The sequence below is a fragment of the Cupressus sempervirens genome, chromosome 4 (assembly GCF_028749045.1).
Source record: "Cupressus sempervirens isolate cs-2001-9-10 chromosome 4, ASM2874904v1, whole genome shotgun sequence".
NCBI classification, from domain to species: domain Eukaryota; kingdom Viridiplantae; phylum Streptophyta; class Pinopsida; order Cupressales; family Cupressaceae; genus Cupressus; species Cupressus sempervirens.
Genome location: NC_143121.1, coordinates 364,926,414 through 364,950,188, shown reverse-complemented (window position 1 = coordinate 364,950,188; position 23,775 = coordinate 364,926,414). Strand labels below are relative to the sequence as shown.

The 23,775-nt window shown below is 35.1% G+C and overlaps 1 pseudogene across 7 annotated transcripts in view; it reads right to left on the bottom strand.

Annotated features, from left to right (window-relative positions):
- Window positions 1–265: 265 nt before the first annotated feature.
- The window catches only part of LOC149561571 (pentatricopeptide repeat-containing protein At2g03880, mitochondrial pseudogene), a 102,232-nt pseudogene continuing 78,722 nt past the window's right edge, over window positions 266–23,775 (bottom strand). The window contains exons 2-4 of one of the 7 annotated variants that reach the window (XR_016363830.1): window positions 18,278–18,357; window positions 2,081–2,498; window positions 1,055–1,972 (exon numbers count right to left, since the gene is read on the bottom strand). The product of XR_016363830.1 is annotated as a pentatricopeptide repeat-containing protein At2g03880, mitochondrial pseudogene, transcript variant X3 (transcript). Of the gene's footprint in view, window positions 741–1,054; window positions 1,973–2,080; window positions 2,499–18,277; window positions 18,358–23,775 lie in introns of those variants that run through there. The other 6 variants (XR_016363834.1, XR_016363833.1, XR_016363829.1 and 3 more) reach the window with 6 other exon arrangements.

Sequence of the window (23,775 nt, the reverse complement as noted above, 5' to 3'; positions counted from 1 at the left end):
GAATATTTTGTGAAAGATATTTTGAACTTAATAGTGGTACCTCTGCAAATTGAAGGCATAATTTTTTAAAAGTTATTGTGAGCCTTTCATTCATTAGCTATCTCGATTCTTGACTGGAAAATAGCAACATACCATTCTTTCTTGGTCCTTTCGATTTTTTAGTGCGAGGATAGAGCTTGTTAAGATTTAGTTACCAACAAGATATTTGAGTTGTTCTTTTGCATCAAACAGTTTAATCTAGAGTGGAACCAAAAAATGCGAACACTAAAAAATATAACGCACATATGCATTTAATTGAATGAAGGTCGGCAAAGGTGTGCAAGAACAGTGTACCGACATCATTTAAAGGATAACGAAATTTATGGTTGGAGTTAAAAACACAGTAAGGACAACCAAAATTTCATGAAGGGTTGAGGAATTTTGTTGCTTTTAACATGTATAATCACAATTGATATTTGTAGCAAAAATCGCTTCAATAAGCAATGCTTCTTTACACAGGCTACACTTTCTAGTTGTAAAGAGTATATTTATACAGATTAGGGCAATGGTAAGGCAATTTCTAGATGAAGGGAATTAATATCCAGGTCGCTATACATGGCCTGGAACAGCAGCAGCGATATATCACAATCAAGCACCGTTAATGTTATCTGATGATTTCATGTCCTTGATAGTACAGAGGAGCAAATCTTCCTCTTTATCCAGTCACAAGACCTCACCAAATGATATAACCAAAGACATACCTGATGCCAGACAAAACCAAAACAATCCAAGGTTAACAAAACTTGCATTCCAACCCCTAAAGTGTGCCATAAAGAATCAATGCGTTCAACAACATTGTTAAATTTTTACGTTACTCTCATGATATTATACACAGGAAAGTATCATTAGATGACATGATCTCAGAAAAGCGAGAATCCCATAGCATGTGTTAATTGTGCTCTGTTTATTTAATACTTGAACATAAAATAATGGCATGACGTAGCAAAAGATGCACAAGACAATAAAAACATGCAACAAACATGATGACTGCTGAGGAGAGCAATATAACATAATGTCAAGTTTCAAATGACAAAATTAAAAGATTCCTTTGTGCAAGAATTTCATCAAAACAGATCCATCGTCAAATTACGACAATGTAGTTGGTCAATCGCATTCGCTCATTCCATGCGAAATTCACAATGGCATGTAAATAGAAAGTAAATGTTACAGTGCATTAAAAAGGAAACACAAAGAACAGTTATTAAAATTGAAACAATATTCCCCAAAGACTCTTAACTAAATGAACAGTTAAAAACAGTGAAACAATATTCCTAAAATATCTACTACCCATCTGATACTATTCAATGTCCTAGTCTTTCAAACAAAATACTAGTGTGCCCCACACACAACACTGCCATGACTAAAACTAAGCTCGTTGAACCATGCCTTGTGTCCAAAGCTTCTGAAGGCAAAAATGAAAGGGAATTCGACTCACTGCCAACTATATGAAGAAACCTCTGGAAAATATTGTTCACAGGAATATCAAAATAAGAGGAATAAAGATTTCAGCCCATGCAATCAGGATATGGCCTAAAACATGCATCTGGAGCTTTCCAACTCTGCAGCATAAGTCCCTCCATAACATTTATGCTTATTTGTTGTCCCATAACCACCACCAATGGTATACCCAGTTTGGTTTGGATGTCGAAAAGGTGTAGGCAAAAGAGGCTTTGGATCCCTCGAGGCACAAGCAGGCAGCTATTGCACATTTAAACATCTAGACTAGGGAAATAGCAGATTGGAGAGAACAGACAATGAATAACAGCAGAAAGAATTCAACAAACAGCTTCAAGCTCTTCCCATCCCCACTCTGAGCTCATATTTAATGCTTATTGCCAGCACAGCTCTTCCTGCAGCATTCTGTCCAGAACGATTTGTCAATGGTGCACACTACATTGCCACAATTACCAAGTCAATAAAACCCTTTTGGGGCCTGCACAAATAACAGAATTATCAAGCTATTAAATAATAAATTTATGCAAACTCTAGGCAAATTAAAAAGAAAATTACTTTGCTGGAAATTTCAAGCCCTGAAGCTAACCTTGGTTAAATGGTTTGATAGCCCTTAAGGTCTTTCCTGTTTCTGAGTTTAGAGCTCAATCAAAGGTAGAGTAGCTGAACCATTTTAGAAATTACCTACCTATTTACAGTGTTAAAAATTGCCCTCTTAACAACAAATATTACCCTATAAAGTTCACAACCTAAAATCTTTCTCTGTAGAGCTCAACTACTACTGCATGAGATAACAGAACATGATGTCCAACAACGTATGGTTCTACTGTATAATATCCTGCACTGCAATTGCCAGAATATCCAAATGGATAAGAACAGCATTCTGGAGGCCACCAACCAATGTCATAAGATAAAGTGGGAAACCCATTTGGCTCATTGAAAGTCTTCTAGTACTTCACTCTGTCCCCAACTTCAAGCAAACTTCTGCGAAGGCTCAGAAATCTTCTCTGTTTAACAACAAAAAATCCAAAACTAAAGCTATTAGATTTCCACAATCCATAAGACATATGATGTAGTTTCTGGAATCGATTGTGTAGGAAATCTTTGAAAATCAACATTTTGAACCACTCCTATGATCCATCATCGGGATGCAAGAGAGTAACAGAAGAAGAATAATTATGCATCCTGATGATGGATCACTGAGTGTGATCCGAAATGTTGATGTTCAAAAAATTCTTAAACAGTCGAATCCAGAAACTACAGCATAAATCACAAACTGTTCAACATATGTTTAAGAATAAAGACTAGTGTCATGAATAACCATAGCCACTTCTTAAAGTACCGACCTCTGCAAACATATTTATAAAGTGCAGTTCACAATTTACAATAGAATACTATGTTCAGTACTATTTACAGATTGAAACATCTGGGGACAAATCCATCTTCCATAGGCATCTTCCAAGCTCTAAAAGAAATCGAAGTGGTATAAGGTAGCATGCAGTTTTGTTTTTCCAAATGTCTTCAATCACATTGTTATGCATTAAATTACTTGTTCAGTTTTCAATTTATGAAGAAAGGAGAATAGAAATTATAGAATGCTTCTTCACGTGGTAGTCAGATAAGGTTGTTTCCCTGAATGGTGGCACCTTGGACCTCTTGATGTGCATTTCATGACCCACCACTAGTAGAACAAAATATTGAAATATGAATATCTTATCCTCTCCTGATCAAAATCCCATGATGCTGAGATTGTGAAAAGATCAAACAGATGACACCAAGGTTCCTTCCCTGTCAAGTTTGTTGAGTTCTGTAGTAGCTGCGAGATAGATTCTACCTGATAACAAATCTGTGCATCGCTTCGTTCTGCTCATGCTGTAAGATATCTATCAAGTTCCTTCACTTGCTGTTGTTCCCTATCATTGTTCAGCTGGTTCTATGTATGCAGTCCTCATCTTTCTTCCTCACAACTGTTCTTCCTTATTGTGTGTGCAGTTGAAATATTCGCAGATAATAAATCTGCCTCAGTTTATTAGCTTCGTCCATCTGGGCTACATTCTTCTTGGCACCTGTCATCTTTGTCATCAGGCCTATTGGCATCCACATAGCAGCGATCTTTGGTGGTTCTGCCAGCTCATTCTCCTTGGTAATGGTTGACATTATTTCATCCGTTAGTTTCCTTTTGATCTAGAGCAGCTTCCTTTATGATTGGTATCTTTTATTCTAGGGGCGAATTTATTATCAGGTGTGAGCTTCAATGTTTTCCTCAATGAATTAATAAAAAACAAAAGAAGCCTTGGAGTCTATAACAGTGGTCGTTTTTATTATCTTTCCTTGTATCGACAGTCTTATAAATGTTCAGATATAATTGTTTTTTCCTTAATATGTGATATAACACCAAAACTGGGTGCTTATGCATGGTCGATTCATGCATATTTTGTGTGAAGCATCTTCACCATGGGAAAAAGGTTTTTGTATCTGTCCGTTAAATTGGATCACACTGCAGGTTCTGAGATTAACGTTTTTTTATCATATGAAAGTATTTTATCTTTGCAATTCTCTTTTTTTTTATTTGATAGTGATCAGTAAGATACTAAGAACGGAGTGTATTTGATGTTTTATCATATCGCTCACTCATTGAGTTTATGATTGAGAAGATACCTGTGCATATCGTGTATCATTCTCAATTGATAACTTCCGATCTAAGTTACCGATGCGTCAGCTCAGGAGGGGGGTTCAGATGCAGATGCAGACTAGTGTGTGGATGTGGCAAGAGGCATGGTGGATGCTAGCAGGAAGCGCCATTGTCTCCTACGGATGCACGCGGGGTGCTCTGGAGAGCATCCAGAGCATCTAGGCGCATCCCATGAGCATCCGGCTGTTTCCACCGCCTAGTCACTTAAGTGACTTAAAAAACATGTGCTCTAAATGGTTTTTTTTGTTTTTTTCCCTTCTATTTGCCTCACAACCCTAAAACAGCCCTAAAAGAGGCCATTCATTGCCCATTCTTCCCATTTTGTTTTCAGCTCTTCTCATTTGGTCTCCATTGTGAAATTCTGAAAGCAAGGTCATTAGTTTTGAAGAGGATCATTCGTAGGATGTCTATTGAGCTTCCACAAAGGACGAATAAGCATCTAAGATAAGTATTCGATCCATTTCATGATTTTTTTTAGTTCTTCATGAATTTTTCAAGTTTTAGGAGAAATTTTTCAAGATATTTTGTTTTTTTTGGTAAAGAAATGAAGTTTTTTTAAACATTTCTAAGTTAACTTTTTCTATTTTCTTATTAGATTCATAGTTTCTATTGTGCAAGAATGGCCACTACTGATAGTCAAAGTTCAGCAGTAGGGCAAGAACGAAGTGATAACTTCAATATTGATGTGGCATCTCCATTATGGAGACGCACCACAAGATTATCACAGGTTTCCGAAGGTGGGTCATACATTTCGAGATGCAATATATGTCATAGTAAACCATTCAACAGCTCATATTCTTGGGACAAAGCTCATTTTATGGGCCCTACTAGTAAAGGAATAGCATTGTGCAAGGGAAGTAAAGATGGAAAAAGGTTGAGCGATGCACAGTTAGCCAGATTCATGAAAGAACTAGAGGCCGCTGATCGTTTAGTGAGCAAATCAAAAACAAGTTTGTACAAACCTTCATCTACAAAGAGCAAAGTGAATGTGCCCATTGATCATGTTGCATCCTCCAAACATCCATTCTTGGAAATGGGAGAGGAGGATGATGAAGTAGAAGTTATTACTCACAAAAGAGGTCCGTTGGATAAAGCATTCAAAATGAAGGCAGGAGAGATTGTTGATGAAGCAATTGCACTTTGCCTTTATGCCAATGGTCTTCCTTTCAATTTAGTAAGATCGCCATATTAGAGGGAAATGGTTGCATCCATCCTTAGAGCACCAGCTGATTACATTAGCCCTGGGTATGAAAAGGTGCGTACTACTCTTTTGCAAAAAGAAAAGATTTCTATAGACAAAGCTCTTCAACCAATTAGGACATCTTGGAAAACTTCCAGCATAACTATTGTATCTGATGGATGGAAAGACACAAGAAACCGACCATTGATAAATGTGATTGCAATGCCCCCCAAAGGAGCAATGTTTTTTAGGGCTATTGATTGTGAAGGACAAGTTAAGGATTCACAATTCATTTCTAGAATTCTTATGGAGGCAATAGAGATGGTGGGTAGTGAGAATGTGGTCTAGGTGGTCACAGATAATGCCATGAATTCTAGGGGTACAAGTGCTTTGGTTGAGTCTCAATATGACCATATTTTTTGGACACCATGCACCGTACACTATCTCAACTTGGTCATGCAAAAAATTGGCACCCAAATAGATTGGGTGAAGCAAATATACCAAGAGCGAGAGGAGATACAAATGTTTGTGACAAACCACCACATGTCACAATCTATATTCAGATCATTCTCCAAGTTGGAGTTGTTGAAGGTAGATTTAAAATTGTAATTATTTAGTTTCATTTATTTATTTATTTTGAATAAGTTTTATACTCATGTTCAATATCAAATTTCTTGTTTATAACTTCGTTTTATATTTGATGTCATATTGCCAACTTGCTTATATGTAGCTGAGACTAGATTTGCATCTCATACTATTGTTCTAAAATGACTCCTCAAGGTGAAATCAGCATTAGTCCAAATGGTTATTTGTAATCAGTGGGCTATATGGAAGGCTTCAAATTCAGAGAGAGCCTTGAAGGTCAAGGGTATGATCTTGGATGAGCATTAGTGGGCTCGTGTGCAATTTGTGTTGGATTTCACCGAGCCTATCATGACTATGCTATGCTTTGCCGATACAAATGCACTTTGCTTGGGGGATGTCTACAATGGCATGGACACCATGGTAGAAAAGGTAAAGCTTTCCATACAAGCACATGAGACTAACCCCACAGAATGTGAAGCCTTGTGCAAAAAGGTGGAGGATATCATTCATCATCATTGGGAGAGAATGACTACCCATTGCACCTCCTTGCATATGCCTTATCTCCAAGGTACTATAGCCAGGAAATACTTGCTATGCCAGATAGAATTGCACCATATGCAGATGAAGAAGTTGCTGTTGGGTGCTACACTACATTTGCAAGACTCTTCCCAGATGATGGAATACACAAAAAGGTGAGGCAAGAATTTGGCTTATTTGCTTTAGGATCAAAACTTACTCCATATGCAATAAAGAACCAAAATGACATGGGAGCTATCACATGGTGGTATGGTCAATCATTCAAGCATCTACAACCTCTTGCAATCAAGTTCCTCTCACAACTAAGTTTTCATTTATTTATTTATTTCTAGCAATTGTATTCTACACTTTAGTGTTTAACATTCTCTAAATTTATTTTCATTTGTATGTTTAATTTTAAAATTTTAAAATTTTATGAACACTATTCAGGTTGTAAGTTCTTCTGCTGAACGGAATTGAAGTACATACTCCTATATCCATTCAATGAAGCACAACCAGTTGGGCTCAAAGAAAGTTGAGGACTTGGTTTATATACATACCAACCTGCGTCTTTTGTCACGTGAGGAGGATGGATACAAGGAAGGGTCAACCAAGCTTTGGGATGTAGCCCCTGAATCTACAAACTTGGATGCAACACTTCAGGATCTTACTGTGATGACGGATGATGATGTTGATAACATCATACCATGTGCATCTAGCACAATTGAAACCATGCACGGTTCAAATGAATTTGCAAGTGTTGTAGCAGAAGGAGATGATGAGAATGTGGAATTTTTTAAGAATCTTTATGATTCTGAATGACTGAATGTAATTTGTGAATCTTGAGCCTTGACTCTTGATTGATCAACATTGAACCATGAACTATGTTTTGATTTTGTAATTCAAATTGCATTGGAATCTTGATGTTTTGATTACTGTTATTTCAATTTGATTATGATAAATTATAATGATTCAATGAATGGTTTATTTTTGTATATTTGATATTTCTTGTATTTTTTTGCATACATTGTCATAAATTATAGTTGACAACTTTACATATATATATATATATATATATATATATATATATATACTTATTTACGGATGCACCCAAACGCATCCAAAATCCCCAAAAAAAAAATCCACGCATCAGCATCAGAACCAGAATTGATAACTTAGCTTCTAATCACTATTTGTTTATAGTATATTGAAATCACCAAAGAATGACAGAGATATTGTAATTGTATTGAGAAGTCAAATAAACGATCGATCTTTCTATGGGCCGGGTTGTTTCCCTTATTGAGGAGGGTTTTTCCTAGGATGATAATTGTGTATTTCATTATTATATTTCTGATTTTTCATTTTTATAATCTGGTTCTAAAAACTCAACATGGTATCATTGCAGGTCTAAAGTAATTTGATCCAAACCAGAAGGTTTTTTTTCTATTTTTTGCACTCAGTTTCTATCTTGTCTAATTATTTTCAGTGTGTGAAAATGGTGAATGGGTTGAAAGTTGAAGATAGGTTAGATGGCTCTTCAAATTTTGCCTCTTGAAAGCCAGGATTCTCATTGCTCTTGAAGAAAATGACCTTTTTGATTATGTAAATTCTGATGTTGCAAAGCCATCTAATGATGCAGAAAAAGTTCAATGGAAGAAGAACAAGATTATGGCTAAAAAGATCATGATTGACTTCGTCAAGGATCATTTGCTTCTTGTTATCTCAAAATTGGAATCAGCCAAAGAAATGTTCAACACTCTTAAGGATTTGTGTGAGTTTAATAATACCAGTAGAGTTCTTGCGTTGAGGCATCAACTGCTGCATGTAAAAATGGAAAGGGGTGATTCAATTGTTTCATACTTCATGAAAATTACAGAATTGAAGGATTGGCTTAGTGAAATTAGTGAGACATTTTCAGACAAAGATCTTGTCATGCTTGTCATGAATGGACTTCCCCATTCTTGGGAATCTTTCATGCAGCCCATTAGTGGAAGAGACGAGCTTCCAAATTTGACAGGCTGAGACAAGATTGCATTCAAGAAGAATTCAGATTGGAAGCAAGAGGTAGTGGTCGTAGAAATCAGCATGAAGACAATCATGTACTTCAAAAAGAAAAGGGAAGAGAGGAAACTTCACGAGGTTTAGAGATAAAAGCTTTCAATATTCTCCAAGCTCCGAGAAAGGAAAAAGGGATTTCTTCAAAATCCAGTGCTTTACATGTGGCAATTCTGGGCACAATGTGAGAGATTTCTATTCTAGACCAAAGACTCAAACTACTGCAACAATTGTAGCAAACTCTTCTCAAAAAAGAGTCAGATGAAAATTCTGAAGGATTTTTATTTGTTTTTGCACTTTCTAGCAATATTCCTACCAACAACAATACATGGTTCATTGACAGTGGTGCATCTCATCACATCACTGGCTACAAGGAACATCTTCTTGACTTACAGGAAAAAGATTCTCATCTTCAAGTCATAATTGGTGATGATGTGAGTTATTCAGTGAAGGGTTGTTGAAGTATGATAGCTATGGTCAGATATATATATATATATATATATATATATATATATATATATTGCTTGAAAACATCTACCATTATATACTCGATCAGAATATCATAACAAATACCAAGTATATTGTCAAATCTGTATTTACAGATTTTAATTGACTAGCAGCAATCATTCCATATCTTTCTTGGTGATTGAATGCGGGTATTAAAACAGATTGAGTCTGATTATATCTCCTCCCTGATCGGCAATCTCATGTAAATTATTATTGTTGTTAAGAAAAATTAATAGATAACCCTGATTAGTGATCAGTTTTGTCGTAGCAATGAATTGGTGCATTCAAAGAGGTATGTCCTGAATGGACATGTCTCCACCGAGTCAAGACTTGTCCATTCATGGACGTGCCCATTCAAAATAATATATATGACTGACCCGATCTGCCTAGAAGATATTGAAATCAATTAATATCCTATCTAGTGCAGATCAAGGATGAAGAGAAATATTCAGACTTACAATATTTAGTATTTATTAATATGATATGTGCATCACATTAACCATTGACATAAGATCAAAATATATATTTTCTGATTGAATTCTGCAAATAAGAATTCATAGATTATGATTCATCCAATTCTAAAATTGAAAAGACATCCATTACTATAATGTGAAATAAATTTAATCTGCGTTTACATGGTATCAGAGCTTTGCTAAGCAAGATCTGATTAAACTTGAGATATCAGATTATTCTCCCTTGATATTACAGTCACATCTCATTCTTCATAATGTCAAGTGTGATCAGATTTGAGGATCATCTTGAAAGTGCAAACAATTTCACATCATGGAAGCTTAGAATTATAATGATACTAAAAGAGAATAAATTCGACTCATTTGTAAAAGAGAATAAGAGAGAACCTGAAAATGACCCAGAGAAAACTCAATGGACCAAGAAAAATGAAAAAGCCATGAAACTTATAGGGTGTGTAATTAGGGATCGTATGGTACCTATATTGGCAAAACTGGAGACTACATACCTTATGTTTAAATCTCTTAGTAGCACATTTGAAATAATAACACAGGCAGAACACTTTCTCTCAAAAGGCAAATCAATCATATAAGCATGAACAAGGGAGAATCTATAAATGCATATTTCATGAGAATTACTGAGCTAAGGGATCAACCATCAACAATTGGATATGAAATTGATACCAAAGAATTAACACTAAGAGTTTTAGGTGACCTACCAAAACTCCTAAAATTTGATCGGTTAAGATTTGACTGTCTACAAGAAGAAACAAGACAGATGACAAAAGCAAACAAACAAAACCTATAGATGAGGATATTCGTGTTTTAAACACAAATTCTCATAAGAATAGAATAAGAATTTCAAAAGAAAGAGAAATTTTCATGGAAAAGGTTCATCCAAGCAGAGAAAAGATATTTCCCAAATTCAATGTTTCAGATGTGATCAATATGGACACTATGTAATCAAATGTCTTAACGGAACAAAGAAACAAGCATCTTTTGCTAAGGTTGGAAAGACAAATATAGAACATGATCTGAGAAATTTATTTTCAACTCAACATTATCAAACCAAGTATCAAACAAATTTAACACTTCAGTGATTGATGGAGCATCAAGGCACATCACAAAGTTCAAAGAACGCCTAGATACTATGGTAGAAGAAACTGATGAAGAAGTAATAATTGGGGATGATTGTGCACATCCAATAAAAGGGGTTGGAACTTGTACCATCAAATTGAAATCAGGCATCTCTATTCAATTCACTAGGGTACTATTTGTACCAGAAATTAAGAGTAATTTAGTATCCATAGCTGTCCTAGAAGAAAATGGATATAGGGTTACCTTCATGGATGGGAAAGTTTTGGCATGGCCAAAGAACTCTACCATAAAGAAAGCTCAAACCATAGGTATAAGGCAAGGATACCTATACAAACTTTGCATAGAGACAAATCAAGGCCTCATCCATGAGACTTCTGACTCAAATGAGATCTAGTATCAAAGATTAGGAGATATTTACTTTCGAGCCCTAACCTCAATGGAAAATTTGCTAACAGGACTACCGAAACTAAACCAAACTCATAATGGGGCATAGTAACACAGGGACGCGTCCCCCCCTCCCTTTTGCCCCATGTCATGGAGATGGGGACACTCTAGGGACTTGGGGACTCCATTCCCCCATCCCCAATGGCACCACCAAATTTGGCCACCTCCACCGAGGATGGGGGGACGTCTATTTGTTGATTTGACTATTTATGTCCAATGTTTGATGTTCCAATTCAATGCACCATTCAACTATTTACTCTTTTGTATCGTTATATCTTATATTGCAATACATATTTTCATTACTAGTATTTTAAGTACCATATTTATAGTATATGTGGACCCATGTCTGGACCCTCCATTGGAGGATTTCTATATTATGTAATTTTTGTGGATGACTTCTCCAAAAAGACCTAGATATACTTCCTCAAGTGTAAAGAGTCAAAGGAAATCCTTAAATGATTTAAGAAATTCAAAGCCTTTGTAGAAAACTCCTTTGGAAAGAGAATTAAAATACTGAGAACAAACAATGGGAAGGAATACACCTCTGAAACTTTTTAAAAATTCTATATGAGTTTTGGGATAAAGAGGGAGTTTATTATACCCTATAATCCTCAACAAAATGGTGTTGTTGAGAGGAAATATAGAACTATTGTAGAAGCTGCAACAGCAATGTTATATGACCAAAACTTACAAACCTCGTTTTGGGCGAAAGTGTAACATCCCGAATTTCCAGCCTTAACTAATAACTATCATATCACAGAACATGGTTACTTTTCCATAATTCATGAGCATGAGAAGGTAGTTATATAGCTAATTTACATGTTCATATGAAAGAGATTAACGGTTATAATCAGATTAACTGAAATACCTTAACTAACAATTGAAGGAGCATTCGATCAACAAATATGATGAATATAATTGCCATTGTAACCAACCGTTACTTAATGGAAAGATAAGTCCTTTTCTATTAAATTCAAATGATGAATACTGAAGAAAATATTTGTATGATCTACATCCAAGTTGTCTACTTTTAACGGATATTTTATTTTTATGTTACTCAAGTTTAGTTTAATATGAATTTACCATGTGACAGTTATGCAAGTCTTGGCATTTGGTGGAGAGGAGAAGCACAGCTAATGGATTAACCTCCCAACCATGGACCCTCAAGTATCCCCACACAATATCTACTAAGAAAAGCCCTCCCTACCTTGGGATCAGGTTTGGGACACCACTGTCCAACCACTGAGCATCCCGGTGTAAGAGTGTCAACCCACCACTCAACTTGACAACAAGACATATATAATGGACTACCATGAGCTAACTAAGTTGAAAACACTTAGATTACCAACATATTTGTTATTGATTGGTCTTTCTCTTATCATGCAAGGATAACCCATGGTTCAATAGTTATCAGTACACTCCCTTCATTTCAACCTTGTTGGTCTTCCTTGATGAATTCCTAAGGTGATTATCTAAGCATTGTATAATCACAACCAATTACATTATGCCTGATCTGGGCTTAACAATAAATTTTTGATGCTTGTAATTCATTCCTGGCTCTTCATAGGAGTGGTGTCTATTATCTCAATGGGCATATAGCAAATATCTTTGTATAAGCTTGCACTGTTTGGATCTTATTCCAAGTTAAGCAACAATTCTGAAAGGAGATGTTATGATAGGTTGTCACAGCTTTGCTTGATCTTGAACGTACTTGTAAAACTTAGAAAAAAATAAAATAAAATAGTTCATTTCAGAGCAAGGCTCTATCTATGATAAAGGTGCCTTCTTAATTCTGGGCTAAGGTTTATGAGTCTCTTATATCAATTGTAAAGAACAAAAGGATAAGCAAAAGTATTGCATGAGCTAGCTGTAGTAATACTTCCTTGAATGCTGAGTCAAACGCTAACCAGTGGCTGGTAGACATAAAACCAGGGTTGTATGAGTAGAGAATATTTGGTGCAACCTCTAACATGACTCATGACATTTTTGTGTGTGTTCTAAACAAGAATGCCTAACACAGTATGGCAAGATATGTGCAAAAGATTTCACATTGAATTGATCACACAACGATGATGTGTGGTTCAATAGTCAAGGCAAATGAAATAGCAATGATATGCGATTATGAGGTAGTATGATGGAATCACAAGCAAAATGAGAATGTGAAAACAATACACATTGAAATGCAGGCAGTATGAAATTGTGATATCACTATATGATGTTTCGAATGTTCTCAATATGAACCATCGCTCAAATTAAAATCTTTCTCACTTGGTTGCATGTGCAGTTACGAGCAAGAAGGTAAAAGGTGGCAAGAAGTTACAAACAAAGAGTTGTCGGCTACATATGTGACAATATTATAAGATTTAAATTGGCCACCTAAGGAAAGGTATAAGGGCTCGATGAAAGAATAAAGAATACGGCTGCTTATGATATAATAAAACAATTGCCAAGGTTGGAAAAATAATTTCATACTAAATGTCTTAATATAAAAATATCATACTATGCCTACCTATACTTGTGTATGTACGTACACACACACACACATATATATATGGGTGATATTCTAACAAACATGTCTAGTGTATACATCATATTTTAAATGGGCATATACGTGTGTCTCATTCAAATTTTCGCATACATTCATATATGTGTATATACATATGCAAGTGTATGTAGATACCATGGTACTATTATATTGAAACATAATAGATATCACAGGAAGCTCTGAGATAAATCCAATTTATAAGGTAGCTCATGGTCATCCATATGATACTCTTGCTTGCCTAGTCATTTATACCTAGCTATGGTGGTTTATGACTCATGCTTATTTTCCCAATGATAGGTGGTGCCCCTGTGCCCAATTCCTTCTCTAGGAATACTTCTCCCCCTCTTCCCCGCATTCCTACAAGTGAGAATTTGTCATGTAACAACATTTTGTTCATCATTTTATGAAGTCAAAATTATCATAACATATGATCATATTAGCCATCCATATCCAATTCATATATTTTCATAACGATTGACCAATATTCAATTTTCCCATGAAAACATAAGGAATAACCAACACTTCATTATCACATGAAACCGTAACAAATAACTAATTTAACCAATCACTCAACTTCGCATGAACCTCAACGACTATAAAGGAACATTTAAAATTGAGACAAAAGTTGGGATGTAACATTCCCTCCCCCTTGTGTTTCATCATCCTCAATGAACTTTGCAATTTTTATCACTAAAAGAATATTCAAAATACAAGATATATATATATAGCATCATGAATTCATCTCATTTCATATTTTAATAAAAATCTAAACCATTATCAAAATCAAGGTCTATCATTCCCTTATCTCAATGCTTTCAGATAAATGCTTACATGATACTATAAAATCAAAAGCAAACATGTGTTCACTTCAATATCACTTTGAATTGGTCATGTTTTTGGATATTCTATTTCATATTTCCTGTCACGCTCATGTAGACACTCACAATATTTTTAGTTCAAGTCCCGTACAAGTAGTTTGTGTAAGAGAAATTTGTTCCTCAATGTTGAATCTTCAAGAGCAAAGTAATCATTCAAAAATTTGCAATTCCTTAACTAACATGCTCTAGATCATAACTTGATCGTAAGTAAATAAATCACTCATACATACTGTCTAATATATGGTAATTATTAAATGAGTAAAATCATCCTTGTAGGCTCGCAAATCACCTGAAAGGGTTAGTGGATCCATGTTTCCATTTATGTGACCCAGGCCTTCATGCCCATCTTATCACAATAATATTTCAATGGAAATAATTAAATCATTACATGATAGAAATATATTTCATCTCTGAAATAATACAAGTTCTACAAGTTCTTCATCTTAATATGGTTAAGCATCCACATTTCATCAATGTAATACAAGTGTGCTCAATGTAAACATAAGCATCCCAATACATCATGATAATGGAATCAACGTAGCATGTGAATTACACAATCTATAACAAGCATCCAAAAAGGTAACCATATGAAAAATCATAATACACCCAATCAAGACCATTCAGGTCATGATACCACATTATCTACATCCCAATCTCCCAACCATTGGATTGCAAGTCCTCAAATGAAAATCTTGAGATGGGAGTGTGGCCCAAACACTTGTATGTTCTATCCACAAAACATTCCAACCGTGGTTCAGACCCAGGGTCCGATCTTTCCACAAAACTTTACATTTCCTTGGGATCCTACCTAGAAATCCCAACCATATGGTGGTTGGTTCCTCTTCCTTATCCATAATCAAGCTCATAATAATATGCTTTGGATAAAATAGGTTTCATGAAATGTCTCATATCAAAAACAAAGTTCATAGAGATGTGTTTCCACAAATTCCATCTTCCCATGAAGGTCCATAAAATGTTTAATAGCATCAATTTATATCATATAACTTGTTTATTTAATACGTTGCATTTCCAATCTATGCACCTATGTGCATACTAATTTAGTTTGATCATTTTATAGCAATTGGGACATAATTCAAATATTTAGATGCAAGTAAAAAAATATTGGCAAGTTCTCCATAATCCACTCCTTTACCATTCAATCAAGTTCCATATTGAAAAACATCACCTTTTAAGCTGAAAAATCACAAGTATCTGAAATAGGTTAGTCATATGTGTCATCTAACATAGGGTTCTTGTCGAGTAAGTAGGTCATCCAGGTATGCTCGCCAATCACTTATAAAGATTAAGGAATCCACTTTCTCTCATGCCCATTTTGTCACCACAATGTTTCAAGGAAAAACTTAAGTCAAACAAAAGTTACGTCCTATCATAAATAAGCATTGGTGGTTTCATCTATTCAAGTGTGCTTACTCCATACAGGAGGACAAAATGTGAGGTATGGCCTTCTCACTAATTAATCATCAGTTTACATCACATAACCAATGACATATATTTATCTCTAGCCACTTCGAGATAATGGTTCATAATTGCAATTCAAGTGTAACAAATGGTTTTTCATAACAAAATAGAATGATCGATAGAGCATTTTCCTCAACTAATACCTGAATTCCTTTTCATGGGACATTAAATGCTTTCAACGATCAATCGAAATAATTTTAAATAATGATTAACAAAAATAACCATAATAATGATTAATTGAAATAATTGTAACATTGATCATCAGAAATAACTATAATAATGACTAATTGAAATAACTGTAACATTGATCAGCAAAAATAACTACAATAACAATTAACTGAAATAATTGTAACATTGATCATCAGAAATAACTACAACAACAATTAACTGAAATAACTGTATCAATGATTAACTAACTCTTCCTACATACAAGTAAATGCTTAACATGAAAAGAAGAACATACAAGTAATATCCGATGAGTCTTTAGTTGGTTGTGTGCAAGCCTCAGCTTTCGGTAAGAGAAGCATTGACTTAAGCTTAACCACCCAACCTCAAACCATACTTATCCCCACACAATCTATTGAATTCATAGTTCCAAGAATCATGGCGATTCATGCGATTCACGCGATTCGGCGATTCGATTCAAGCCAAACGATTTTTTGTGAATCGGTGAATCAAATCAGCGATAAAGGGTTTATGAAATAAGTTACTAAATTTCAAGGGTTTTTTAAATTTTCCGATTCATGGCCGATTCGATTCCGATTCATGGCCGATTCGATTCCGATTCATGGCTGATTCACGATTTGATTCGGCCTTGCCGATTTCGATCCGATTTCAATTCTTGTTACTTTGATTGAATTACAAAGGCCCTCCCTACCCCGGGATTGGGCTTGGGATAGTTTTAGTCCAGCCACCTAAGCATTCCAGTGTTTAGGATGTCCACACAGTTATGGACGGACATGTCTGAACAACTGGCACCACTGACATCAAGTGATCATAGATCGCAAACATGCCTTTAAACGACCTTGGCCAAGGTTTTCTGATAGGTTCAATGACTTGATCACCACCGCTCAACTTGACAACAGGGAAACAATAAAATGGACAAGCATGAGCTATTAAGTGAAATTATTTTGAATGTTATTGTCTCACATCTTAATTTTATTTGTATTTCAATGCAAATTCCATCTCACCTCTTCGCCTTTTTCATGGCTATACAGCTGGTGAGTCCTAGGCGCTCAGATCTTAGAGCAATCAGCTTTGTCTGTTGATTCATGAATGTTATATATTTCCAACTTATCACAATCTGTGATTTGAAAAATGTGTTCTTCAAGACTTGTAGAAAATATCATTTGATACTGATTCCAGTGGCATAAATATATCATGATTTCATAACATGGTTTCTTGGTTTTTATTTTCCATAAACAAACTAACTTAGAGAAGGTCAATCCTATGATGTTAAGTAAAATGATTTGCATCATGTTGTAAACTATAGCTTACTGTTGTATAATTAAAATGCAGTATCAACTAATAAAGAAAACGTATAGCAATACTTGGGTTTCGGTTTACCACATAACCTGATATAATATGGAAGGAAAGATGATGTCTTGTTGGACGCTATGATTCGACTCTTCCTTGACATGATCTTTAGACGCCAAAAACCAGTACAAAATATGTCATGTTTTCAGCAGGAAGATTTATACAAGGCAGAAAAGAGATTGGCAATAGACATAAAGATATATCAGATGGTATTGCAGAGATATCGGGTGGTAGATGGAAGTCGGATGCTTGGAAAATATAGAAGTCGGATGCTTGGTAAATATAGAAGTCGGATGCTTGGTAAATAATATGTCTCCTCCACCTCTCTCTCGACTTCTTAAATAAAAAAGGTAATGTGTCTCCTTGGCTTCTAAGAAGCTGTAACATAAAAGGAATATCTTGGCTCTTGAATGCCAAATAAAAATGTCGAGTGTTACAATCGGTTTCAAGTAAGAAAAAGAAATAAAAAAGATGGAAAAAGATTTGAAGGTTATAAATTGAAAATAATCATGGTTTATATCTATCTACATGCACGTAGATATAATTATGGGGTGACATCATACTATTATAAAAGAAATAATAATATCATAGTGTCATTTTATTCTTATATCTATGTGTATGTACATAGGTATTTATTATAATTATGTGATGGAAAGATCAATCAAAATCCTTTGAGGTACGTATTATATTTTAATTAAATTATTTTATGTTTTAAAATGTTTGCTTAATAGTTCATGCGGGTCCTTCAATTGTATCCTAAAGTTCAAGTCGCTAGGTCCTTACCAAGGCAATTTAAGGTCATACCTGTCATCCTGATGATTGGACTAAGCTAGTATCCCATTCCGTTGATCTCATTTAGCAACGCTTCCCCCCTTCATCTTCTCCTGCAATCACCCATGCAACATTTCCACAATAATAACAAGTTCCATCATAATTTTCATATTAACATTTAAAAGAATTTAATTAACCATGATTCCAAATGCAAGCAACTGCTAAACATCACATGACAAATAATGGATAACGACCATCTTCATTAAACAATCAATACAATGGGTATAAATAACTACCTACTTCACATGATTATGAAAGAAAAAATCCGTTCAATCTAACAGCTATCAATAGATTAAAATTAGGTCAAAATTTGGGATGTGGCATGAAGTCCAAAAATCAATAACAAAATCATAACTACCATTTCATATGAACAGGAATGTAATTGCATAATGGATAGTGCTGAAACTGAGATAAGCATGCAACTGAAAGAAACAACTAGTTACTAGCAAGGTTGAGACCACACCGCATCAAGAGAAGTAGAAACCGGTTTGTATAGTGCAAGTCTAGGCACCTGGACCTAGTGTAATCCTCACTCATTCTATACTGAGAATGACCCTTCATACCTAGAACAAGGCACGTGCACCATTTGGTCCTACCACCTGAGCATCCTGGTATTAGTGTCTTCCAAACAGCCAACTAGGCTATGGATACCTTCCATCAACCTATCTACCAACTGCTAACAACCTGACCTCTAGTAATCACAGCAACAACCATCCCACTTAACCGACCCTGACCAGGGATTTCCAAAGTACACTATGTGCCTGATCACCCACCGCTTGACTTGACAAACAGACTATATTCCAATTATGTTATTTTTCATATTTCTGATTTATCTTTTTGATTTTTGCAGGTTTATTTATCTGTCCAGTTCATATGGACTACACCACTCATCTAAGCCCTTCTTGGCTATCCTGGATGATCTCTGGTGGGATTTCCAGCCTACATTATAAAATATTCAATTATGCAAAGTGAATACTCATCCTTTCTCATTCAACATTATATTTTCAGCTTACCTGCAACAATGTTGGGCCCAAGGTTCAGTGTCAAACCCAGAGCTTTGATACCATATGTAATATCCCAATTTTCCAGCCTTTACTAATAACTAGCATATCATTGAACATGGTTACATTTCCAAAGTCATGAACATGGGAAGGCAGTTATACAGCTCATCTACATGTTTATATGAAAGAGATTAATGGTTATAATCAGTTTAACTGAAATATCTTAACTAACGATTGAAGGAGTATTCAATCAACAAATATGATGAATATAATTGTCATCGTAACTAACAATTACTTAATGGAAAGATGGGTATTTTTCTATTAAGTTCAACTGATCAATACTGAAGAAAATATTTGTAACCGTCACATGATAAATTCGTATTTAACTAAACTTGAATAACATAAAAATAAAATACCTGTTAAAAGTAGATAACTTGGATGCAGATCATATCTCTGTCTTGTGCAAGTCTTGCCATCTAGTGGAGAGGAGAAGCATTCCCAAGGGCTTAACCTCCCAACGGCGAACCCTTAAGTATCCCCGCACAATCTCTATTCAAAAAGGCCCTCCCTACCCTTGGATTACGCTTGGGATACCACTGTCCAATCATTGAGCATCCTGGTGTTAGAGTGTGTTAACCACCCGCTCGAATTGACAAGAAGACCTGTACAATGGACTACCATGAGCTGACTCAATTTAAAACACTTCTATTATTTGCATATTTGTTACTAATTTTTCCTTCTCTTATCTTGCAAGGATAACCCATGGTTCAATAGTTATTAGTACACTCCCTTCATCTCAACCTTGCTAGTTTTCCTTGATGAATTCTTGGGGTGACTGTCTAAGTATTGTATAATCAAAGCCAATTACATTTTGCCCAATCTGGACTAAACAATAAATTCATGATACATGTTATTCATTCCTAGGTCTTTATAAGAGCGTTGTCTCTTATCTTAGAGGGTATATAGCACATACTCATGTATACACTTGCACTGTTTGGATCTTATTCCAAGTTAACCAACAATTCTGAAAGGAGATGTTATGATAGGTTGCCATAGCTTTGCTCGATCTTAAACGTACCTACAAATATTAGACAAAAATTAAATTAAATAGTTCATTTCAAAGCAAGGCTCTATTTATGATAAAGTTGCCTTCTTAATTCTAGGGTAAGGTTTACAAGCTTCTTACATCAATTGTAAAGAACAAAGGATAAGCTGAAGTATTGCATGACTTGGCACTAGTAACGCTTCCTTAAATGCTCAATCAGACTCTAAGCAGTAGCTTGTAGACGTAAAACCAGGGTTGTATGAGCAAAGAAATATTTGGTGCAACCTTTAACATGACTCAGAACACTTTTGTGCTTGTAATCTCAACAAGAATGCCTAAAACAATATGGCAAGATATCTACAAAAGATTTCATAGTGAATTGATCACACAGCGATGATGTCCGGTTCAATAATCAAGGCAAATGAAATAGCAACTATATGCGACTATGAGGTAATATGAAGGAATCACAAGCAAGATGAGATTGTGAAAACAATACATGTTAAAATGCAAGCAGTATGAAATTTTGATATCAGTATGATGTTTCGAATGTTCTCAATATGAACAATCTCTCAAATTAAAATCTTTGTCTCATTCGGTTGCATGTTCGGTTATGAGCGAGAAGGTAAAAGGTGGCAAGGAGTTACAAACAAAGAGCCATTGGCTACATATCTGGCAATATTATAAGATTTAAATTGGCCACCGAAAGAAAGATATAAGGGCCCGATGAAAGAATAAAGAATATGGCTGCTCATGATAAAATAAAACCATTGCCAAGGTTGGAAAAATAATTTCATATTAAATGTCTTAATATAAAAATATCATACTATACCTACCTATACTTGTGTATGCATGTATACATGTGTGTATATATATGAGTGATATTCTAACAAACGTATCTAGTGTATACGTCAGATTTTAAGTGGGCGTATGTGTACGTCTCGTTCGAATCTACACATACATACATATATGTGTATATACATATGCAAGTGTATGTAAATATCATTGTACTGTTATATGGAGGCATGACAAATATCACAAGAAACTCTGAGATCAATTCAATTTTTAAGGTAGCACATTAGTTCTTAGTTTTAATTAACGCTTGGTGATTTTTTCTTTTGTAATACACATATTGACTGGGTTAGCTCATGGTCGTCCATAGTATACTCTTGCTTGCCTAGCTATTTACCCCTAGCCATGGCGATTTAGGACTCATACCTATTTGCCCAATGATAGGTGGGGGGGTTGTGCCCAATTCCTTCTCTGGCAATGCTCCCCCACCCCCCCTCACCACGTTCTTGCAATTGAAAATTTATCATGGTAGCAACATATTGCTCATCATTTTATGAAGTCGAAATTATCATAACATATGACCATATTAGTCATCCATTTCTAATTCATATATCGTCATAACAATAGACCAATATTCCATTTTCCCATCAAAACATAACGAATAACCAAGACTTCAAAACCATGACAAATAACTAATTTAACCAATCACTCAACTTCACATGAAGCCTCAATAGCTATAAAGGAACATTTAAAATTTAACCAAAATTTGGGATGTAACAAAAAGCTTCTAGGACAGCCATCTACATTCAAAATAGATGCCCCCCCTCACACCTGGAAAACAAAACTCCTAAGAAGTTTTTATTAGTTAAAACTTGACATAAGTCACTTAAGAATATTTGGCTGCCTTGTTTACATCCTTGTGCCTAAAAAGAAGAGGTCAAAACTAGAATCTTCTAGAAGGAAACAAATTTTTGTGGGCTATAGTGAAACATCAAAAGCCTAAAGGATATACATACCTAGACAGAGATAAACAGAACTAAGTAGAGATGTCATTTTTGAAGAAGCCATTGCCTTCAAGAGGGTAAAGAGATAGAAATTCAGAAATGAGATAGAAATTCAGGATTCACCTAAAAAATATGGAGGAGGATCCTACTCCTGAGTTTCAAAGGGAGTATCCAAAAGACATCACAAATGAAAAACAAACTGCTCCTAAGATGCAGAAGGGGTCTCAAGAAGAGAGTCCAAATAATAACAACAAAAAGAGACAACTTTGGGCTAGAAGGATGATTGACAAAGCTGAAAACTATGCAGCACCCAAATGAACTTTCAAAGAAAGTAAGAGGCCCAACAAATTCTCAGGTTATGTTGCCTTAATGAGCGAAATCATTAACTCAAAACCTACTAGTGTAACAAAAGATCTCAAGCATCAAGTATGAAAAGATGCTTTGAAAGAGTATCAATCCATTTTGACAAATAATATATGGGCTATAGTACCTAGACATAAAGAGAAATATGTTATCTCTTCCATATGACTCTTCAAAATCAAACATGTTGCAGATGGCTATAGAGAAAAGCACAAAGCACATCTTGTTGCCAGAGGGTTCTCACAAAAGGAAGGTATTGATTATGAAGAGACATTTGCACATGTTGCTCGATATAGTTCTGTTAGAGCAATCATAGCTATTGCAATAGCTAAATGTTGGAAGATCCACCAAATGAATGTGAGGACTACATTTTTAAATGGGACTATTGAAGAAGTCTATCAGAACTCTATCTAGAACAACATGAAGGTTTTGTGATTCATAATGTAGCCTCACATGTATGCAAATTGAAGAAATCCCTATATAGGTTTAAACAGACTCCCCAAATCTAGTATGGAAGAATCGACGACTATCTTATGGGACTAGGGTTTACAAAGAATGATGTAGACCCAAATCATTATTTTAAAGTTATTAAAGGTGATATGTTAATTAATAATAATCCTATATGTTGATGACCTGCTAATTACAAGGGAAGATCACCTTATTGTCCAATGTAAGAAGGATTCGACATGAAGGACTTGGGCATTTTACACTACTTTTTCAGATTGGAAGTCTGGCAAAAATCTAATGGTATTCTTATAAATCAAAAAAAATATACTATTGATCTTCTGAAGGGATTTGGAATGTTAAATTGATGTCTAAACCCATGGAAACCAACTTACATAAGTTGAAAGAGGCAGCAACGAAATCTAGATTTGCAGATCCTACTCTTTATAAACAGATAATTGGATCACTGATGTACCTAGTTAAGGCTAGACAGGATATTTGTTATGTAGTGAATGCTTTGAGCCAGTTTATGTGTGAACTGCGAGAGATACACCTTGTTGTTGCAAAGCATATATATTAAATGTGCATCACATTAACAGTTGACATAAGATCGAAATATATATTTTCTAATTGAATTCTGCAAATAAGAATTCATAGGTTAGGATTTATCCAGCTCTGAAATTGAAAAGACATCCATTACTATAATCCAAAATAAAATTAATCTACATTTACAAGGGTACCGGTTCTACTTTATTAAACTAGATTCTGGAATTCCTCTTCATCTGAGTGATGTATAATTTGTACCTAGCATAAAGAGGAATCTGATTC